Source organism: Elephantulus edwardii, unplaced genomic scaffold (assembly GCF_000299155.1).
Source record: "Elephantulus edwardii isolate Elephantulus edwardi_28Jun2011 unplaced genomic scaffold, EleEdw1.0 scaffold00004, whole genome shotgun sequence".
Classification (NCBI taxonomy): domain Eukaryota; kingdom Metazoa; phylum Chordata; class Mammalia; order Macroscelidea; family Macroscelididae; genus Elephantulus; species Elephantulus edwardii.
Genome location: NW_006399754.1, coordinates 38,434,425 through 38,451,227, shown reverse-complemented (window position 1 = coordinate 38,451,227; position 16,803 = coordinate 38,434,425). Strand labels below are relative to the sequence as shown.

At 50.4% G+C, this 16,803-nt stretch overlaps 1 protein-coding gene across 1 annotated transcript in view; it reads right to left on the bottom strand.

Annotated features, from left to right (window-relative positions):
- Window positions 1-16,803, bottom strand: part of NBEA (neurobeachin) — a 924,058-nt gene that overhangs the window by 256,113 nt on the left and 651,142 nt on the right. The gene's annotated exons all lie outside the window — the stretch shown is intronic.

Sequence of the window (16,803 nt, the reverse complement as noted above, 5' to 3'; positions counted from 1 at the left end):
AACACGGCACACCTCTAACACCAGGGAACACGGCACACCTCTAACACCAGGGAACACAGCACACCTCTAACACCAGGGAACACAGCACACCTCTAACACCAGAGAACACGGCACACCTCTAACACCAGGGAACACAGCACACCTCTAACACAAGGTAACACAGCACACCTCTAACAACAGAGAACACGGCACACCTCTACCACCAGGGAACACAGCACACCTCTAACACAAGGTAACACGGCACACCTCTAACAACAGAGAACACGGCACACCTCTAACACCAGAGAACACAGCACACCTCTAACACCAGGGAACACGGCACACCTCTAACACCAGGTGACACGGCACACCTCTAACACCAGAGAGCACAGCACACCTCTAACACCAGGGAACACGGCACACCTCTAACGCCAGGTGACACGGCACATGTCTAATACCAGAGAACACTACATATACCTCTAACACCAGGGAATACCTCATACCTCTAATAACAGTGACCACTGCACCCCTTATTGCCAGTGTTTGCTGTACACCTTTATAAATCATCCAGTTATGGACCAAATAGAAACAATTATTCCAGAAGAGAGCTGAAAGGACAAGGAGGCATGGCAGCTGACTGCTGGCATGGGACTTCCAGAACCATGCACAGTCCTGTCAGTGTCTCTCCGTACTTTACGTAGGGATTGTCCCTCTGCAGCCTAATTTGCTGCATAAACCTTATCCTAAAACACAGCAGAACTTTCTATGCATGAGTGACACAGGTGTGTGTGTATGGATGTGATATAGACGTGCATGTGGTATTTGATATACAGACATTCGTGTGTGTGTGTGTGTGTGTGAGAGAGAGAGAGAGACGTGTGTGAATATCTGTGTAAGGTAGACATGTGTGATATAGATGTACTGCATGGTATAGACATATGTGTTCACATGTGTGTCAGACACATATGTGCTGTGTGATACAGGCATGTGGGTGTTAATGTGTGATGTGGATGTGTGTGATATACAGGTATGGTGACTGGGTGGCTGTGACGTGGCCAGGTGTGGTGTGTATGTGTGATGTGGGGGGGGGTCATGTGTGTGGCATATACACTTGTGTGTGACATAGATGGGTGTGTAATGTAGATGTGGGGTGATGCGGGTGTGTGTGTGACGTATAAGTGTGTCTGTCTGACACAGATGGGTGTGACATAGACACGTGTGTGTAATGTAGACGTGGGGTGAGAGGTGTGTGTGTGTTATGTGTGACGTAGAAGTGTGTCTAACATAGACATGTGTGTGATGTAGACGTGGGGTAATGTGTGTATGTGTATGTGTTTGTGACGTATAAGTGTGTCTGTCTGACACAGATGGGTGTGACATAGACACGTGTGTGTAATGTAGACGTGGGGTGAGAGGTGTGTGTGTGTTATGTGTGACGTAGAAGTGTGTCTAACATAGACATGTGTGTGATGTAGACGTGGGGTAATGTGTGTATGTGTATGTGTTTGTGACGTATAAGTGTGTCTGACATAGATGGGTGTGACACAGACAAGTGTGTGTAATAGAGACGTGTGATGTGGGAGCTGTGTGTGTTGTAAGCATGTGTGTGTGTGGCATAGATGCTGAGAAAGCTCAATGTCACCCTGCCACAGAGCTGAGAACTGACACAGAGGCAGCTGCAAACAGCCCTGGACTAAGTGGTGCCAACGAGTTAGCTTGTCAGGGATGAAGGTGTAATCGGTGGGATGTGGTCAGACACAAGAGATGTGTTAATGTGCTCTACAGGAGGAAAGAAAGAGGCTTAAGCAAGTGAAGGAATGCGCTTGGTTTTCGAGGGCTGGATAGCTGCAGGAGGAACAGGTGTGGACGGAAAGGCAGATGGTCAGCTTCAGTGTGCTGTGCTGTGCTTTCTGTCTGTGACATGTCAAGAAGGGTGTGGGCTTGAGCACAGAGGTCTGGCTGGAGAGGTAGGTGTGGAGCGATCAGGACGCCGAATGTCTTTGACTACAGTGGTGTGTTACTGTTGGGTGCTTCACCTGCAAGCACTTTGTGTCCTCTGACTGTCAGAACATCACTTGTCCCTGAGCCTACTGCTGCAGCCACCATATCGCCAGCTCCTTCACGCCTTCCTCCTTCCCACTGACACACTATCAAGCATGGGGTCCTTCTGGAGCTGCTCACTCCTGAGAAGTCTAGAGCCCGTGACACCACCTTCAGCATCCTGCCACACAAGAGCGTCCTGGAGGAACCGCTTCCAGAACAGATTTGTTAGTTCTTCCGGTAATCTGTAATCACTATTTCTCACCAGCATCATAATTCAAAGGCATCAATTCCTTGTGCATATGAAGTGACTGGAAATGCCACGGCTTAGATAAAGTGCGCCTTAATCCTCCAAGCACAGATTTTCTTTCTTGCCCTCTGAAGAGTCTTTCACAGCAAACTTGCCCAATGCAAATATTTTTTTGACTGTTGCCTCCGTGAGCCTTGCTTGTAAATGGATCTTAATAAAGTCAAGTCCTTGGCAATGTGATCTTTGAACTGCCCGAGATGTTTCTTACCGATGCAGCCTGGGGATTAACTGATTATGGGTGTGACCTGGACTGAAGAGCGTTTCGCCCTCATCAGTCAGTATTTCAAGGCCCCTTCGCCTTTAATAAGCAAGGTGGACCTCACATGTGCTGTCAAAGGTCGCTGATGAGAACGCCCCCAAGATCTTCAGATCGTTGAGTTCCAAGCAAGAGCAAGCGTTAGTGACACAGTGGTTAAAACCCTCCATTCCTAACAGAAAGGTTGGCGGTTTGAACCCACCAGACCCTTCATGGGGGAACTCTGTGGTGGTGTGCTTCCATAAAGACTTTGAAACAGGAACCCCTGAGGGGCAGTTCTGCTCACAGGGGCTCCACAGGCAGAACTACCAGGGCAGCAGTGGCTGGGGGGCCGGGCTAACTTTCAGGCAGAGGGTAAGAGAGGAAGGCTGGAGCCGGCAGGTGTAGTAACTGCCTTGCTATGGAGATCAGGACTCCCCAGCTGAGCTCTGGGTCAGTTCTAGGTCTAGCTGGGAACATCTATTATCTCTGGGGTGATGACAGGAGAAGGATGGGCAGTCTCCTTCCGTGTGATTGAACGCCTCTGAAAACCGTACAGAGGGTCAGCTTAGTTCCAAATCTAGTAAACAACAACAAAGTGCCGGGGCTCTGGTGGTGCACGCGCAGTGAGGTGAGAATCTGGCGGCTGGAAGCTCTGGCTGTCCTACTGGGCTCGATGGAAGTCCAGGGCTGGAGCTGACTGGGCGGGGATGAGTGGCCATGACAGTAAATAGGAAGAAGTTCTGGTGAGGCAGTGGGTTCCACACTGGCCTGGGCTGCTCACTGACCAGCCACTGTCACCACTGACAGTCTGCAGGGCCAAGAGCCGCCCTGAGGGCCGCGGGTTTGGTAACAGAGTGGTGTTTACCCCTGAGGGGCCTTTGGATCACTGAGCCCTGGGTAGGCAGTTTGCTTTCCCAAAGCTCACCACCTTGAGAACCCACCTCCAGGCAGGTGGCTGCCAAGCACTGGGGTCAGTCTGTGTGTCTGGGGCTTAACAAAGTGCCCTTGACCCTTAGAGGCTCTACAGTCTGAGCTGCTCAGGCTGGTGGACGTTAACGATGGGGTCAACAGATGAAGTATCTGGATTTGTAGTGAGTTCTGAGAGAGCTTCAAGATGCCAGGAGTCGAGAGGCCACAGACACGCTCCACCTGGAGACCCGTCTGCACCAGTTGCCATCGTGACCTTGATAAAGCTGCTGCCTTCTGTTGCCAGCTGGGTCTGTCCTAGGCCTTGAATGCCCTCAGTAAGTCCCTGGATCTTAACCTGTACAACCCACGTGCTACAGCTCTGAGGACAGACAGCAAGTGGATGGGATTTAACGTGCTGTGGGTGCTGTGTCGGCGCTTCCGGGTGCAGGGTGTGGGTGTTTTCCACGTTGCAGGCACTGCAGGTTCTAAGCCAGGGCTGCACGGGGTGGGCTGTGGGCGCTGGCTCCCCATGCTGGGGACACTGCAGGTGCAGTGTGGTCTGCCCAACATGGGGGAAGTAGCTCTGGAGGCAAGCACTCAGCTGCTGAACCAAAGGTTGGTGGTTTGAACCCACCAGCCCTCAGAGGGAGAAATGTTGGGATCTGCTCCAGTAAAGGCCACAGCCTGAAAACCGCCGCATGGCAGGTGGGTGTAAGCGGGCCAGAAACAACTGGGCAGTAACAGCTCTAGCTTCTGTGGGTTTCTATCTCTAAATAAGCGCATTTAGGAACTGGTCTTTTTGGGTATGTGGATGAGATCCGCTGAATGTAGGTGTGTAGCCGTCAGAACAGCAGGTCAGGCACACAGAAGATGGTGGTGCAGCGGTCTGGGCTCAGCTACTAACACGAAGGTCAGTCTTGAACTCTCCCACTGTCCCACACAAGAAAGACCTGGGCACCTATTCCTGCGTAGTCTGCACGCCACAAAGCGTGTGTCTGTCCTATTTCTCGTGTCCCTTCCCAGCACTGGGGCGCTTGCTGCCTGGGTGGCCTCAGCTCAGCCCTGGGTATGGTGGTCCACAATCGGTGGCACCGGGAGGCAGCCTCAGCTCTAAGATGTGTTCACACAAGCAGGCAGTTTCTAAACAGAACTTTTAAAAACACTTAATTCTGCTAGTGATAACCAAATTAGCAGTTATTTTTATTGCCAAAAGATGGGCACATTAATGGATCAGTATCTAAATCACTGCCCCAGCACGTGGGGCCCTGAACATGGGGCGGGGTGGGTGGTGGGGCTCCACGTGCACTGCCAAATCGCAGCAGAAAGGGCACCGTCAGCCATGGAGCGACAGAGACACTGGCCAGTCTATCAAAGGAATGATGCAAATATTCTACCAAAATGAACTTTCTTAGTTACATATTTTGATAACACCATAGAAACTAGTATGAGGATTTTAAGGTTTTCACAAAACACTCTAAGGAGACCTATTTTTTGAATTTAATCTACCAACCTATAAACAAAAACAAACCCCACTGTCTGCAAGTGAGAACCAGCCCAAGGAGGCCCTGGGGCCAGCAGTCTGGGCCCTGATTCACAAGCTGCAGGTTCCCAAGGCAGCCTGCTGTCTGACCACTCCACAGCCTTGGTGTTCACAGCGTATTACCACCACGCCACCATGGCTCCTTCTGGGTCTGTTTGGGAAAAAAAAACAAATAAAAGGAGGTTTGGCTAAAGTGCTTGACTGTTAACCTAAAAAGGCGGTACCCCATGCCCACCAGAGCCAGCACACAGGAGCCCGCTTCTCCAAAGTTTCACCAGCTGATTTTCTGACCTAAACTTTCTGTAAAAGTCACACCGCCTGGTTTTAAGGAGCACAAGTAAACACATGCAAGCACACACCCACTTGGGCTGAAAATCTCTGCGCCCTGCAGCTGCTGAGCGAGCCTTGCAGCCTCTGCCGGGTCCTGTGCCGTCCTTGGAGCTGCTGGACTCCCTCAGGTAACTCTCCTCTGTCCTGCTGTCACTGTGCGTTCAGCTCACCTCCACGGCACCTAGCAGCACACTCTAACAAGAGCGATGGGGCACATATTGCTCATTACCACCTTAAAGTATTAAGGAGCAATGCTGTCCATTTGAGGACTAAGGTGCGTCTGATTCAGGCCATAGTTTTCCCAATCACTTGTTAAACAACTGAAGGCTGGACAATTAATAAGGATAAGAGAAGAAGGACTCTGAGCTGTGGTGTTGGAGAAGAGCACTGACTATCCCATGGACCGCCAAAAGAACAAACAGATCTGTCCTGGAGAGGGTGCAGCCGGCGTGCTCTCTGGAGACAAGGCTTCACCTCACATCCTTTGGGCCCGTTGCTAGGAGAGGTGGCCTGACAGGGTGACTGCTGTCATGGGCTCAAGTGAGTCAGGAGGTGTGAGGGTGACGCAAGACAGGTCAGGGTTCAGACCTGTTGTTCAGATGGCCGCTATGTGTCATTCTTGACTCGACAGCACCTAAAACAACAACATGTCCCACTAATCTTAATAGGTTTTGCCGTGAAGTAATTTTTAAGGGGACTTAGTCCAATTCCAAAAGGAACTCTGGCAGCCTAATGAGCAGGGAGTCACGGTGTGGACCCAAAGGCCACCAGTTCCAATCCCCCAGCTGCTTCTGTGGAGGAAGATAAGCACTCTCGCCCTGTGTCTCCCTGCCCCGGAGAGGCCTCTGGAGGGTCAGCCAGGAGCTAATGACAGTCTAGAACAACAGTCTAGTCCAATAGTGGGGTCTTCCCTACTCCACTTCTCCCTGACACTGATCAATATATGATTCTCATAAAGTTCATAGCACAAATACAAATGCTGCTGCAATATTAAGTACAACCTTCCAATCAAGAATTTGATCTTTAAAACTCATCAAACATATTTCGCACACGGATACGCCCTTGGTTTATTCTCAGAAGTAGCTTTGCATGCATTCTACATGCAGTTGCTAAGCCGTTTCTGGGTGAAGGCAGGGCATGCACACACACATCTCCACACAGCACACCACGTGAGGAGCAGGGCACTGCTGGGGCAGTGGAGTTCGGTTTGGGCTGCTAACCACAAGACCAGTGGTTTGAAGCCACCAGCCACTCCCCAGGTAGTGGGAGAGGACGTGGCTGTCAGCCTCTGTAGAGATGACAGCTTTGCCAACCACCTGCAGAAGCCCTGCCCTGCCCAGTGGTCTGACTATCACGGTGCTGCGAGCAGTGGAGTTTCCCTGGGCCGCGCCCACGGTGACTTCTGTGGCCCTTGGTAAGCCTTTTAACCTTGTTAAACCTCAGTCTCTTGATTTTTCATTATGCACTAATAATGTTGCAACAATTAAATGAGATTAAATACTCATTAAGATCTGTCCCTACTCCTCATCACACACCTCTTGCAATGGAGAAAATGATTTTAAGTATCAAATGAAAGAATGTATATAAAAATGTTCTTCAATTGAAAAGAATACTGCAGTCAGATGCATTATTTCATTAAATACCTAATCCAATCCCAGCACTGCATGACTGTCACTGGTCCTCCTCAGTATTTTCAGTCACTCCTACAGACACACAGGGCCCTGCTGGCACAGTCCACCGTGTTCACACAGGTTCAGGCCCAGCAGCTGCTCTGTGGACAGAGACACCCAGTCTGCCCTGTGGAGATGTGCACGGGGTCTTGGCTTCCCCGTGTTGCTGGTTCAGGGTTCTCCACTCTGTGTAGGCACATGTATTATAATGATGGATTCCTACAGGAAAAAAAATCATAAATTGCAACAAAATCTCAAGTTTAAAAGTCCTAGTGCAAACACCGCTCCCCCATCGTTACGGGTCTGGGTGTTGAGGACTCACAAGTGGTTTGAGACCAGGTAGGATGCTTGGGAGGACAGAGCAGGCTGTGACTCCGAGTCGCACAGGCGGGCCTGCTCTCACTGGGCCAGAGAAGGGCCCGCCTCTCTCCAAAGTTGCACCAGCGGAGTTTTTGACCTAAACATTCTGGATCATTCTGTAAAAGTCACACAGCCCGGTTTATATGGAGCAGACGCGCAGGCGCGCGCACACACACTTTCTCATGAGCTGAAAATCTCTTCCGCCTGCAGCTGCTCACTGGCGGCCTCACAGCCTCGGGGGCTCACTGAGCAGTACAAACTGGGGTGTGCTGGCCTCACTCATTACCCTGGTGGTCATGCGCCAGCTCGGTTCGAGGCTTGCTCTGCTGTTAGGTCCTCTGACACGAGTTTAAGAGGTTACGTTACTATTTGAAGCGAGGTGATGTGCTTGCTTTTACAGCAGCCTGGAGCCCACAATCTGCATACAGGACCATTCGTCCTCATTAGCCCAGCTGTGACAGCTGGCACCCACGGTGCACCCCAGGAGTCCAGTGGCAGGGAGATGCTATCGGAGGAGCTGCCTTTAAGGGGACGTGATCTTCCTGAGGAGCAAGCGCTTCACGTGAAAGGCTTTGTGATGGAGTGAGCACCAGCGGACACATTAGACTCTTCTGTCACACAGATAAGACCATGATTGCACATAATTAGCAGGGTGCCTCCAGACAGTGAGATGCCAGAGTGCAGCCTGGATGTGCCCAGGGCCGCCACTTAGAGGGGATATCTCCAAGCCACACAGCTCCAGCCGAGGCGGGCTGTTACGGGCCAGGCTGCTCCATGAGCCAGAGATCAGAAAGAAATTCCAGGAAACCAGGGGTGGAAGCTGGGAAAACTGGGATCACTCTCAAATCCAGACACAAACACAGAACTTCCCTGCCTTGCAGTCCATGGACCCGGAAATACTCTCTGAGCCGACACAGTGCCTGCCCTTGTCCAAGGACGAGGGTGACCCACACGGGCCACTTGGCCAGAGCAGCTGCAGGACTCCCGGCAGAGGCGGAACCAGCTTCTCCCCTTCACATCAATGGCTGCTACTATCCCTCCGTAATCGCAGGTCGTCCTGAGCTGCAGCCTTGTAGCTACAAAGAATTCTTACCATGTCAACACTTTATACGGCTTAAAAAAAAAAAGAAATCTTGCTAATTTAAGGAGACTTTTTGAAATTTCAATATTTTAGAAATATGTATTTATAAATATTATATATTTCAGGCAAACAATGCTATTTTAAGGAAATGAAGTTTCAGTCAGGGAAGGGCCTTATCAACAGACCCCTGGAAACTATGAGCATCGCGATCCCTCTGAAGTCATCAATGGTTGGGAGCAGAATCAATAACCAGCTTTTATATTATTATGTAAACTAGCTTTCCACAAATAAAACTAATTTTTGTGTTAATGTAAAATCTATGCAAATCCACACAGTCATTTCTCAGGAGAGCTGACAAGCATCCCATACTGGAGGGCAGTGAGCCCGCCTCGAGAATCGAGGCAATTAATTATTTCTGTATTTCTTCTTCTCCTGTCTTGAGGCACAAAAGTTATCCAGCCAGTTAAAACAGCAAATGAAATCAAGAGGGCTCTTTTTTAAAAAACAACACATATGGCTTTTGCCTGCAATCCTGATGGCGGCAAGGCCTACAGATGCCCGTGGCTAAATTGTCCACTGGCAGACACACACGAGGGAGCAGGAGAGAGCGAGCTGGCTAATGCGGTGTGGACGGCAAACAAATGAAGAGCTGCATTTGCTGGCCTGGAGAGGAGATGTGAGCAAGCCCCGAACAAAACAATAACACCCCCAAAACCTCCGAGGGAGGGAGGCCTTCTGCTCAGGACGACAGAGGAGACCTACACCGCAGCTTAACCCAAGGGCTGCTCTGGGAGAGCAGAGAGCAGTTTTAAACGAGCAGACAAGTTTATGTCCACCAGTCCACCATTTAATGTGTGTGAATGTTTAAACAACATATTTTCACTCCTATAGACAGAAGTGAAGAACAAAACCTGAATGTCTCCATTGTGCAATAAGAAGTGCACGGCATTCTAAACCGACACAGTATGTGGAACTGGACAGATTTTGTTGGCATTTCCAGGGATTATTATTTCCTAATGCATCTCGTTGCCTTTTCGTATGGCATGAGTGCAGGCTGTAATGGCCGTCAGGGAAGGGCCTGGCCACTAATGATTAGGAAGCTCCAATACTTAGGGCTGTTCCCTCAAAAGAAGTGAGGTGCCACTGTTGTAAAACGGGACTGAACTGGGGCTGGGGGGAGACTGAGAAAGATGGATAAATTATGTATACTGCATTGAAAGAGATGAGGGAGAGAACTGTTTAAAAGGGATATATGATTGGGTATTATCGTCATGACAGGAGTCCAGAATGAAGGCTGCATAGTGGACTGGACTTGGGGGGAAGGACTGAATAACAATAAAAAAATTTTTCTTTTCTTTTCAAAGAGTGAACTGGGTGGGGAGAGGTAGGCAGGGGAAAACGTGCAACAATGAATGAATGGAAACCCAAAGTCTCTGTAAATTTTCATGGACATTAATAACAACACTAAGTGAAGGACCCTTTGACACACTGTGTGTGTGTGGGGGGGGGCGGATTGTGTGCATGAGCACACAGGTCGTAGGGATAGGTCACTGCACAAACCGTAATAAGCATTCTTTCTGAAAAAAAAAATGGTTAGGATTATTAAAAAAGCAATAACTTCTTTCCTAATAGATCTATAAGCATGCATAACATTAGAATTTCTATTGCAATTGCCAAATAACAGAAAACATTTAAATGATTTGCAGATCTTGGGAAGAAGCAGAAGACCACTTGTGCGGTTCCCAGCAGCAGCCTGGCCAGACTCTCAGGACATGCTCAGTACTGTCATTGCCATGACATGGACGTTCACCAAAACTGGCTTTTAAGCAGAGAATCAACTTCTCTACACCTCAGAGCACGCCATTTAAGCCCAGTGCTTTCATCTTCCACATTTCAAAGGAAGGGTTCATTGACTAAAACTTAAAGTAAAACAGAATTTAAATATTGAGAGAAGATTTCTTGAGTGATAAAAAGTCAGTAACATTGTCTATAAATGCTGCTACCTTTATGCTGCTGTGTGCCGTTCAGGTCGGCTGGAACAGACTCCGGGCTGACCCTCCAGTCAGTTTGCAGAGGCTGTAAACTGGCTGCGAGGAGACTCCACCATCCTCCTGGGGGCAGCTGTCTTCCGGTTGGCAGCTCAATTCTTTACTCACTAGGCCATCACAGGCCCCTTAATCTTAATGAGCAGTCACCACTTAGTATATATTTGGATGTATAAACGATATAAATAAAATACATTCATACTTGCATAACGAATACTGGTATTCCTTTGAAAAATGATACAGATGTTTACCACACATTAACCAGCTTCAACTTTAAAACAAGTTATTTGCCTATTGTTTGCATATTTGAAAGATTTATATATTTACCTCAAGTCGAGAAAGCTGGGTTCTAAATCAGAAGCAGGATAGAATAAATTCTAGCTGCATAAATAAGGCTGTTTGCAGTCACTCTGAAGTCTTTTGATATCAAAGTAAAGCTCCAGGACTTTTATCCTTCAACCAGTAGGTCGAGTCTGTTGAATGGGAACTGAATTGCAGCTGGCCTACCAACAGCTTTCTGGGTGCTATAAATCATGGGACATGCGGCCATCTCTCTTCTTGTGCAGGGGTAGATTGGAACCTCAGGAGAGGCAGCCCCTCAAAGCTAACTTGGAGTTAGCACACTCCCTCAGAACCATGTCACCAGACAATTCAGCTCAGCTCAGGACTTGTGGGGCAGGGCAGCTCAACCACCAGCCACTTTTCAAGGGCTGTAAATTGCATGAGAGATCACTTATCTCTCTCCTGTGCAGCAGCTGAAGGATTTGAACTGCCTGCCTTTGGATTGGCAGTGCAAGTCTTTATCCACAAGGCCACCAGAGCCATAGAAAAATTAATCTCATGAGATTTATAAATGAAACGAATTAAACAGTAAGTGAAAAAGCATTTGGCAGCAACAAAAATGTTCCATACTTGTGACGGAGAACCCAAGACACAGTATGTCAGAATTCAAGGCCTGGTGCGCTTCCCTGAGAGAGCCTTAGAACAGAACCAGACCCCATGGAAATTACACATCGCAAAGTCCTACTTTTTTAGTTCACTGAGGCCTTAATTTATTAAAAATGTGGTATCTTGAAAACTGGTTCTGACTGGAATTTTGATATCTGAGTACAATGGCCAAAAGTATGCAGTTAAACACATTTCTTAGGGCTACCTTTTACTATCCAAGATTATCCATACGAGAAAAACATGGCTTTCAAGAAATAATATGCTTAATATACTAAAGTGTATATCACCATATATTGAAAAGAACCACACACACACACTAAAGTCCTACATAAGTGGTGTATTCTCAGAGAAGCACTTTCCCCCATACACTGTACTGAACCAGATAAAGATTATTCCTATTTATAACCCAATTCTTTTCTTTCTCTGTGAAGCATCTATTTTATTGCAAGTCGTATATGTGATAAAAGGTTATAGATGGTACTTGATGTAATTATTCTTTCAAATTATTACTTCAGGTTCTGATCAATGAAAAACATAAATAAATCCCAGTTTGGAGAAATTGCTTTGTTCATTGAAAACAGCTCCAGGACACAGATCAGAGACAGGAAATGTTCCTGCAGACACGTGGTCACTGGGAGCTGAGGGCCGACAGACTGTCCCCTGGTAGGCTCAAGGCTATGGCTTAACCACACACAGTGTGAGGCAGTGAGCGGCCAGGAGCTGTGCCAGAGGCCGCTGTGGGCTCGGATGTCCAGGTGGAAGGCCACAGAGTCCCGTCTGAGTTCAGTCCCTGCACCCTGTTCTGTTCATGGTCATGGGCACTGAGGTGGTGAGTCTGGTAGCTGTGGGCTGAGAGGTGAACTCACGCCGGAGAGAACCGGGGAAGCCCCCCTGTTTCCAAAACCAAAGCGGCCGCTGAACCCTAACAGAATGAATGCACTTGCTAAACTACAGGGCTCCCAGGAGCTCCTGAAGAAAGTACAGACGATGGACTGTGGGAGCCTCGGTCAAGAGCCAGCAGCGCTGACCCTCAGATCTCCACAGAGGCAGAAACCACCAGTGACCTGGATCAAGGGGCCATTATGGGAGGTGGAAAGCTACAAAACTCATTTTGACTTTACAGAGGCAATGTACAGATATGGGCCCCTCTGTGTATGTTCGTGGGAGGCTGGTTATCCATGGAAGCTCAGACCTCAGACAGCCAGGGCTAGAAACACAGCCTGCCATCTCCCTCCCATTTTTAGATTCAAAGTTACTTTTTTTTCCCAATTGCTTAACAGTAATACATAATTACGGAGTAACAATGAAGGTGGGGGAACCCCCCAAAACCCAAAACCCGACAGGCACCACTGTAGACACAGTTGTTGGGTGCTTCGAGGACGACCTCATGAACAGCAGCTCTGAGCCCTCTCCCCCCGGCCTCCTGCCACTGCTCACACACTTGAGCCTGTCGCTGCCTCACAGACATTCACAAAGAAACAGACGAGGCAGATGTGCTGGTCCCCGTGGGGGGAAAGAGGGATTTCCAAAAGAACTGCCATCATCAGGAAGTTCTCGCTGAGGATGCGAATCAAGCCAAGGTCGTCCTCTGTTCTCCACGTCACTTTGTAGCCAGCCCGAGATGAAAAGAGAGTCATGCTTCTCAGAAATCCCGGACACTTTGGGACTCCGGAGCTATGTGGTGGAGCACTCTCATAGCAGGAGTTACGACACTGAGAAGCCGCGGCACAGATGCCATCACGTTAGATTACTGGAAAACCGTCCTGCGTTTTACTTTATTTAATGTGACACATAAAGAAAATCGAGCACAAATATCTGTCTTTAATTTCTCTAGTGTAAAAAAAAGAGGGAGAAATAGATTGTGTCTGGCAGAACGAAACAGATGAAATAGCCTGAGTGCATTAAAGAGAAGGCGGGGAGCAGCGGACGGCGCGAGCTGGGGCAGCCGGCAGAGCTGCACGAGGAGCTATCACAGCCACTCCGGAAGGAGGGATAAAGAATTTAATCAACTCAACTTCATATTCTTTTCCTCTCCCCCGTGCAATAAGCACATATTACAAAAAGGAAACTTTACATTCATGACTGCTTCTGCGGAAGATGGCAGACCCGCACGTGAACAAAAGCCGCGACCGTGGAAACCTCAGTGTGAAGACGCCCATTTGCCAACAGACACGTTTCATTTTTCCAAGATGAAAGGTCTCCAACTCAAAAATTTATGAACGTAAAATTCAAATTTAAATTAGCTTGTTAAAAGTATATTTAAATCTCACATCCTTATGTTCCACAACATAACAATGCAGGTTCTTTGAATGTAGTAAGGGAACCACTTCCCGTGACTGCCCTGGTCACTGCCTGGTGCTGGGGGCTAGGGAACGACTCCTCAGGACAATGGCTCTGCAGTGTGATGCACGCATGCACGGTAGGAATCCCCATTTTCAATTCTTGTACATTCACTAATAGAATTAAAAAGCCTGAGGACAGCATGCTTTTACCTGCAGTTTATGCCTCTAACTGCGGCTCTCAGATGAAGGGGAGAGAGTTGGTTTCTTAAATGAAGTGGAGTCTGTGAGGCTTGAACACCCCAAGATGAGCTCTTCGGTTCTAAGCACGGGGTCCCCTGAGCCAGCATCACTGCTCCCCCTTTCCTTCAGTCAGGTGCCCTTCCCCCCCCTTACCAGGCGATTACCAGGTAAGGACAAAAACATCAGACACACACCGCAAAATCCAATGCTGCACTTACAGCTCAAAGCAGATTTGTAGTAAAAAGGATGCATAAGTACATGTGATCCTCAGTCAAAATCTTTTCTAAACTTTTTACGTAAATATATGAACGGATAGTGAGCGATTTCTGAGCATGTCATGATCGTGAATCAGGGGGCCTTTCCAGGCACTACTCTAAGTTAAACTACTTCCACAGGACAAATCTCCTCCTCCGAAGCGTCTTTTGGGATAGTCACAAAACACACTGTCTCCTTATAACTGGGCTCAGTGAAAAAATAAAGACTGCAAGGCGTGGTGGGAAGCGGGGTCCGCTCAGCGCCTGGCCTTCGAGGGACGCTCCTGGCAGCGTGGCTCTGGGGCGCTGTCCGGGACACAGCGGAACCGCTGCCCTGCGGCCCATGAGTGGAAAGCTCGCTCAGCTCCCCGTACAGGGGCTTCAGTGAGCTGCTTAGCCCTTCAGTGCAGGGGTCCTCAGAGTGCACCCTCAAAGTGCAAAGGCCCGCGTGTCACCAATTAGTGGGCACCTAGTGTAAGCTGCGTGCCTGGCTGTCCGTGCCCCACTCTCCACGTTTGGGGGCGCTGGACTGGCCGCACCATCCCCTGGGACCTCCGGATCCCCCACAACATGCAAGGGGCCAGGCGGTGGGGGCCAGCACGGCACTCAGCCCAGCCGATGTCCTCATGTCCGCGGCCAGCGCGCGGAGGCGCAGAGCTCCATGGCTTCTGGCCGCCGGAGACCCCCATGTCTGCAGTCGCCAAGGGACGGTAAGGAAGTGCAGAAGGGTGCAAGGGGTGGCCTTACACTGCGTTGTGCGCTGCTGCCCCTGCTCCAACCTGCCAAGGGTAGCAGTGCTCAGAGAAGGGGGCTCGTGGGTCCTGCTGGGAGCCCCAAATGTGGTGACCCAGCCACATCGGAATTGATCACTATGGCGTGAAGAGGAGGGAGCCCAACGCGCAGCGCTGAGATGAAGGGAACCGACTGTGGGGTGTGGCGTGGGAAGCGTACCTATTCAGGTACCACACCGAAGCCATGGCTCACGCCCCACTAACTGGGGGCTGGGGAGCCGCCCAGAGCCTTTGCTTCAGAGTGAAGCGGCAGTCACAGCCCCAGATCTGGCTCAGGAGGCGCCCCCCACCCCCGCACAAACCCCAAAACCCAGTGGAGACCACGGGAGGAGGCAAAGTGGGGCTTACGTGCTCTTTCCCTTCCTGGGTTTTAATTGTTCCCGTTTTGGTTTTTTAAGGTTTCAAAATTTAGAAATTTTTATTTCCTTCGATTTCCTCCTGGAAGAAGCAGGAATGGCTAAAGTTTGTCTTTCTTTTAAAATGACAGCCACTTCTCTTTAATCTGTGTTGCGATAGGCGCCTCAATTAGAACTGGACCCTCACAAGCACCAGGACGCTTGGCCAGGCCTCCTGCAGCTGGACCCAATGTGGGAGCAGAGGGGCCGCACCCTCAGACGTAGGAGGGGTCAGCGCCAGCAGCTCTGATCTTCCCACCACCCCTCTCAGTTTGAGCTCATCCCTCACCACCAAAGGCCCTGCTGTGCAGATATTTCTACCAGTCGCAGACCAGCGTCCTCAGTCACTGTCACGTGGGCAGGTGCCCCAGGTGGAGAGGCGGGTGAGGTGGGCTGAACAGTTTCTAAACCTCCCAGCGGGATCCTACGAGGGGAGGATCCACTTCACAGTCCTTTCAACTACCGGGAAGGAACCGAGATGCTAAAAAGACAGCACATAACGGCTTAGCTTAAAAAATATCATTTCAACACAGGGAAACGCCCAGAAAGGGGCACAGGTACGAGCCCACCTAAAGCGAGTAGTCAAGCCCCGCTGTTTCCGGAGAGCGCGCACTCTGAACCTGCACTGGACAGACTCCTGATGACCTGACTAGAGACCTAAAGACCCGGCCCAAGAATACACCTGGGTTGGCCCTTCAGCATCAGAACGACAAGGGGCTGAGAGGACACCGCGGGCTTCCTTCCGGGCTTCCTTCCTTCGGTGTGGTTCCTTCCAGGACCAGCCCAACCACGCGAGGCGCCTTGGCGCCCACGTCCTCCGGGCGGCTCCCTGCGGGCAGCAGGCTCCCACCTGGGGGCGAGGGGCCTGCGACGCGGGCTCGGCGGAGGGAGGCTCGGCGCCGGGCGCGCCCTGCCCTGGCGAGCGCTCTGCGATTGGCCGCCGCGCGCCTGGCCCTGCCTTTATAATTTGCACACGAGTGCATCTGGGCTCTTAGGCAAACCCGCAGCCGCGTCTTCTGACACATACACACGCACACTCACCCGACACGCGCCCGGCGCCTGCTCCCGGCCGCGGACCATCGGGCGCGCACCATGCTGCCGCCGCAGCGGCGATAAAGGCCGAGAGGGGCGCGCAGGGGCCGGGCCGCTCTGCGCGCAACTTTGGTTTGTGTGGCTGAGAAGGGACCCCTCCCTTCCTCTTCTCCCCAGGATTCTTCGAGAGGAGGAGGCGCACAGCCGGGACGCGAGCTCAGGCAGGGGCAGGCAGGGGCCGCGGCAGCCAGGACCCCGGGCCCTCGCCGAGCGCTCGCGCGGGCCCTTTCTCCCCCGAAGTTGGCTCCCGCGCCAGCAGCCGCATTGGATCCGTCGGCCTACTGCGAGACTCCGGTGTA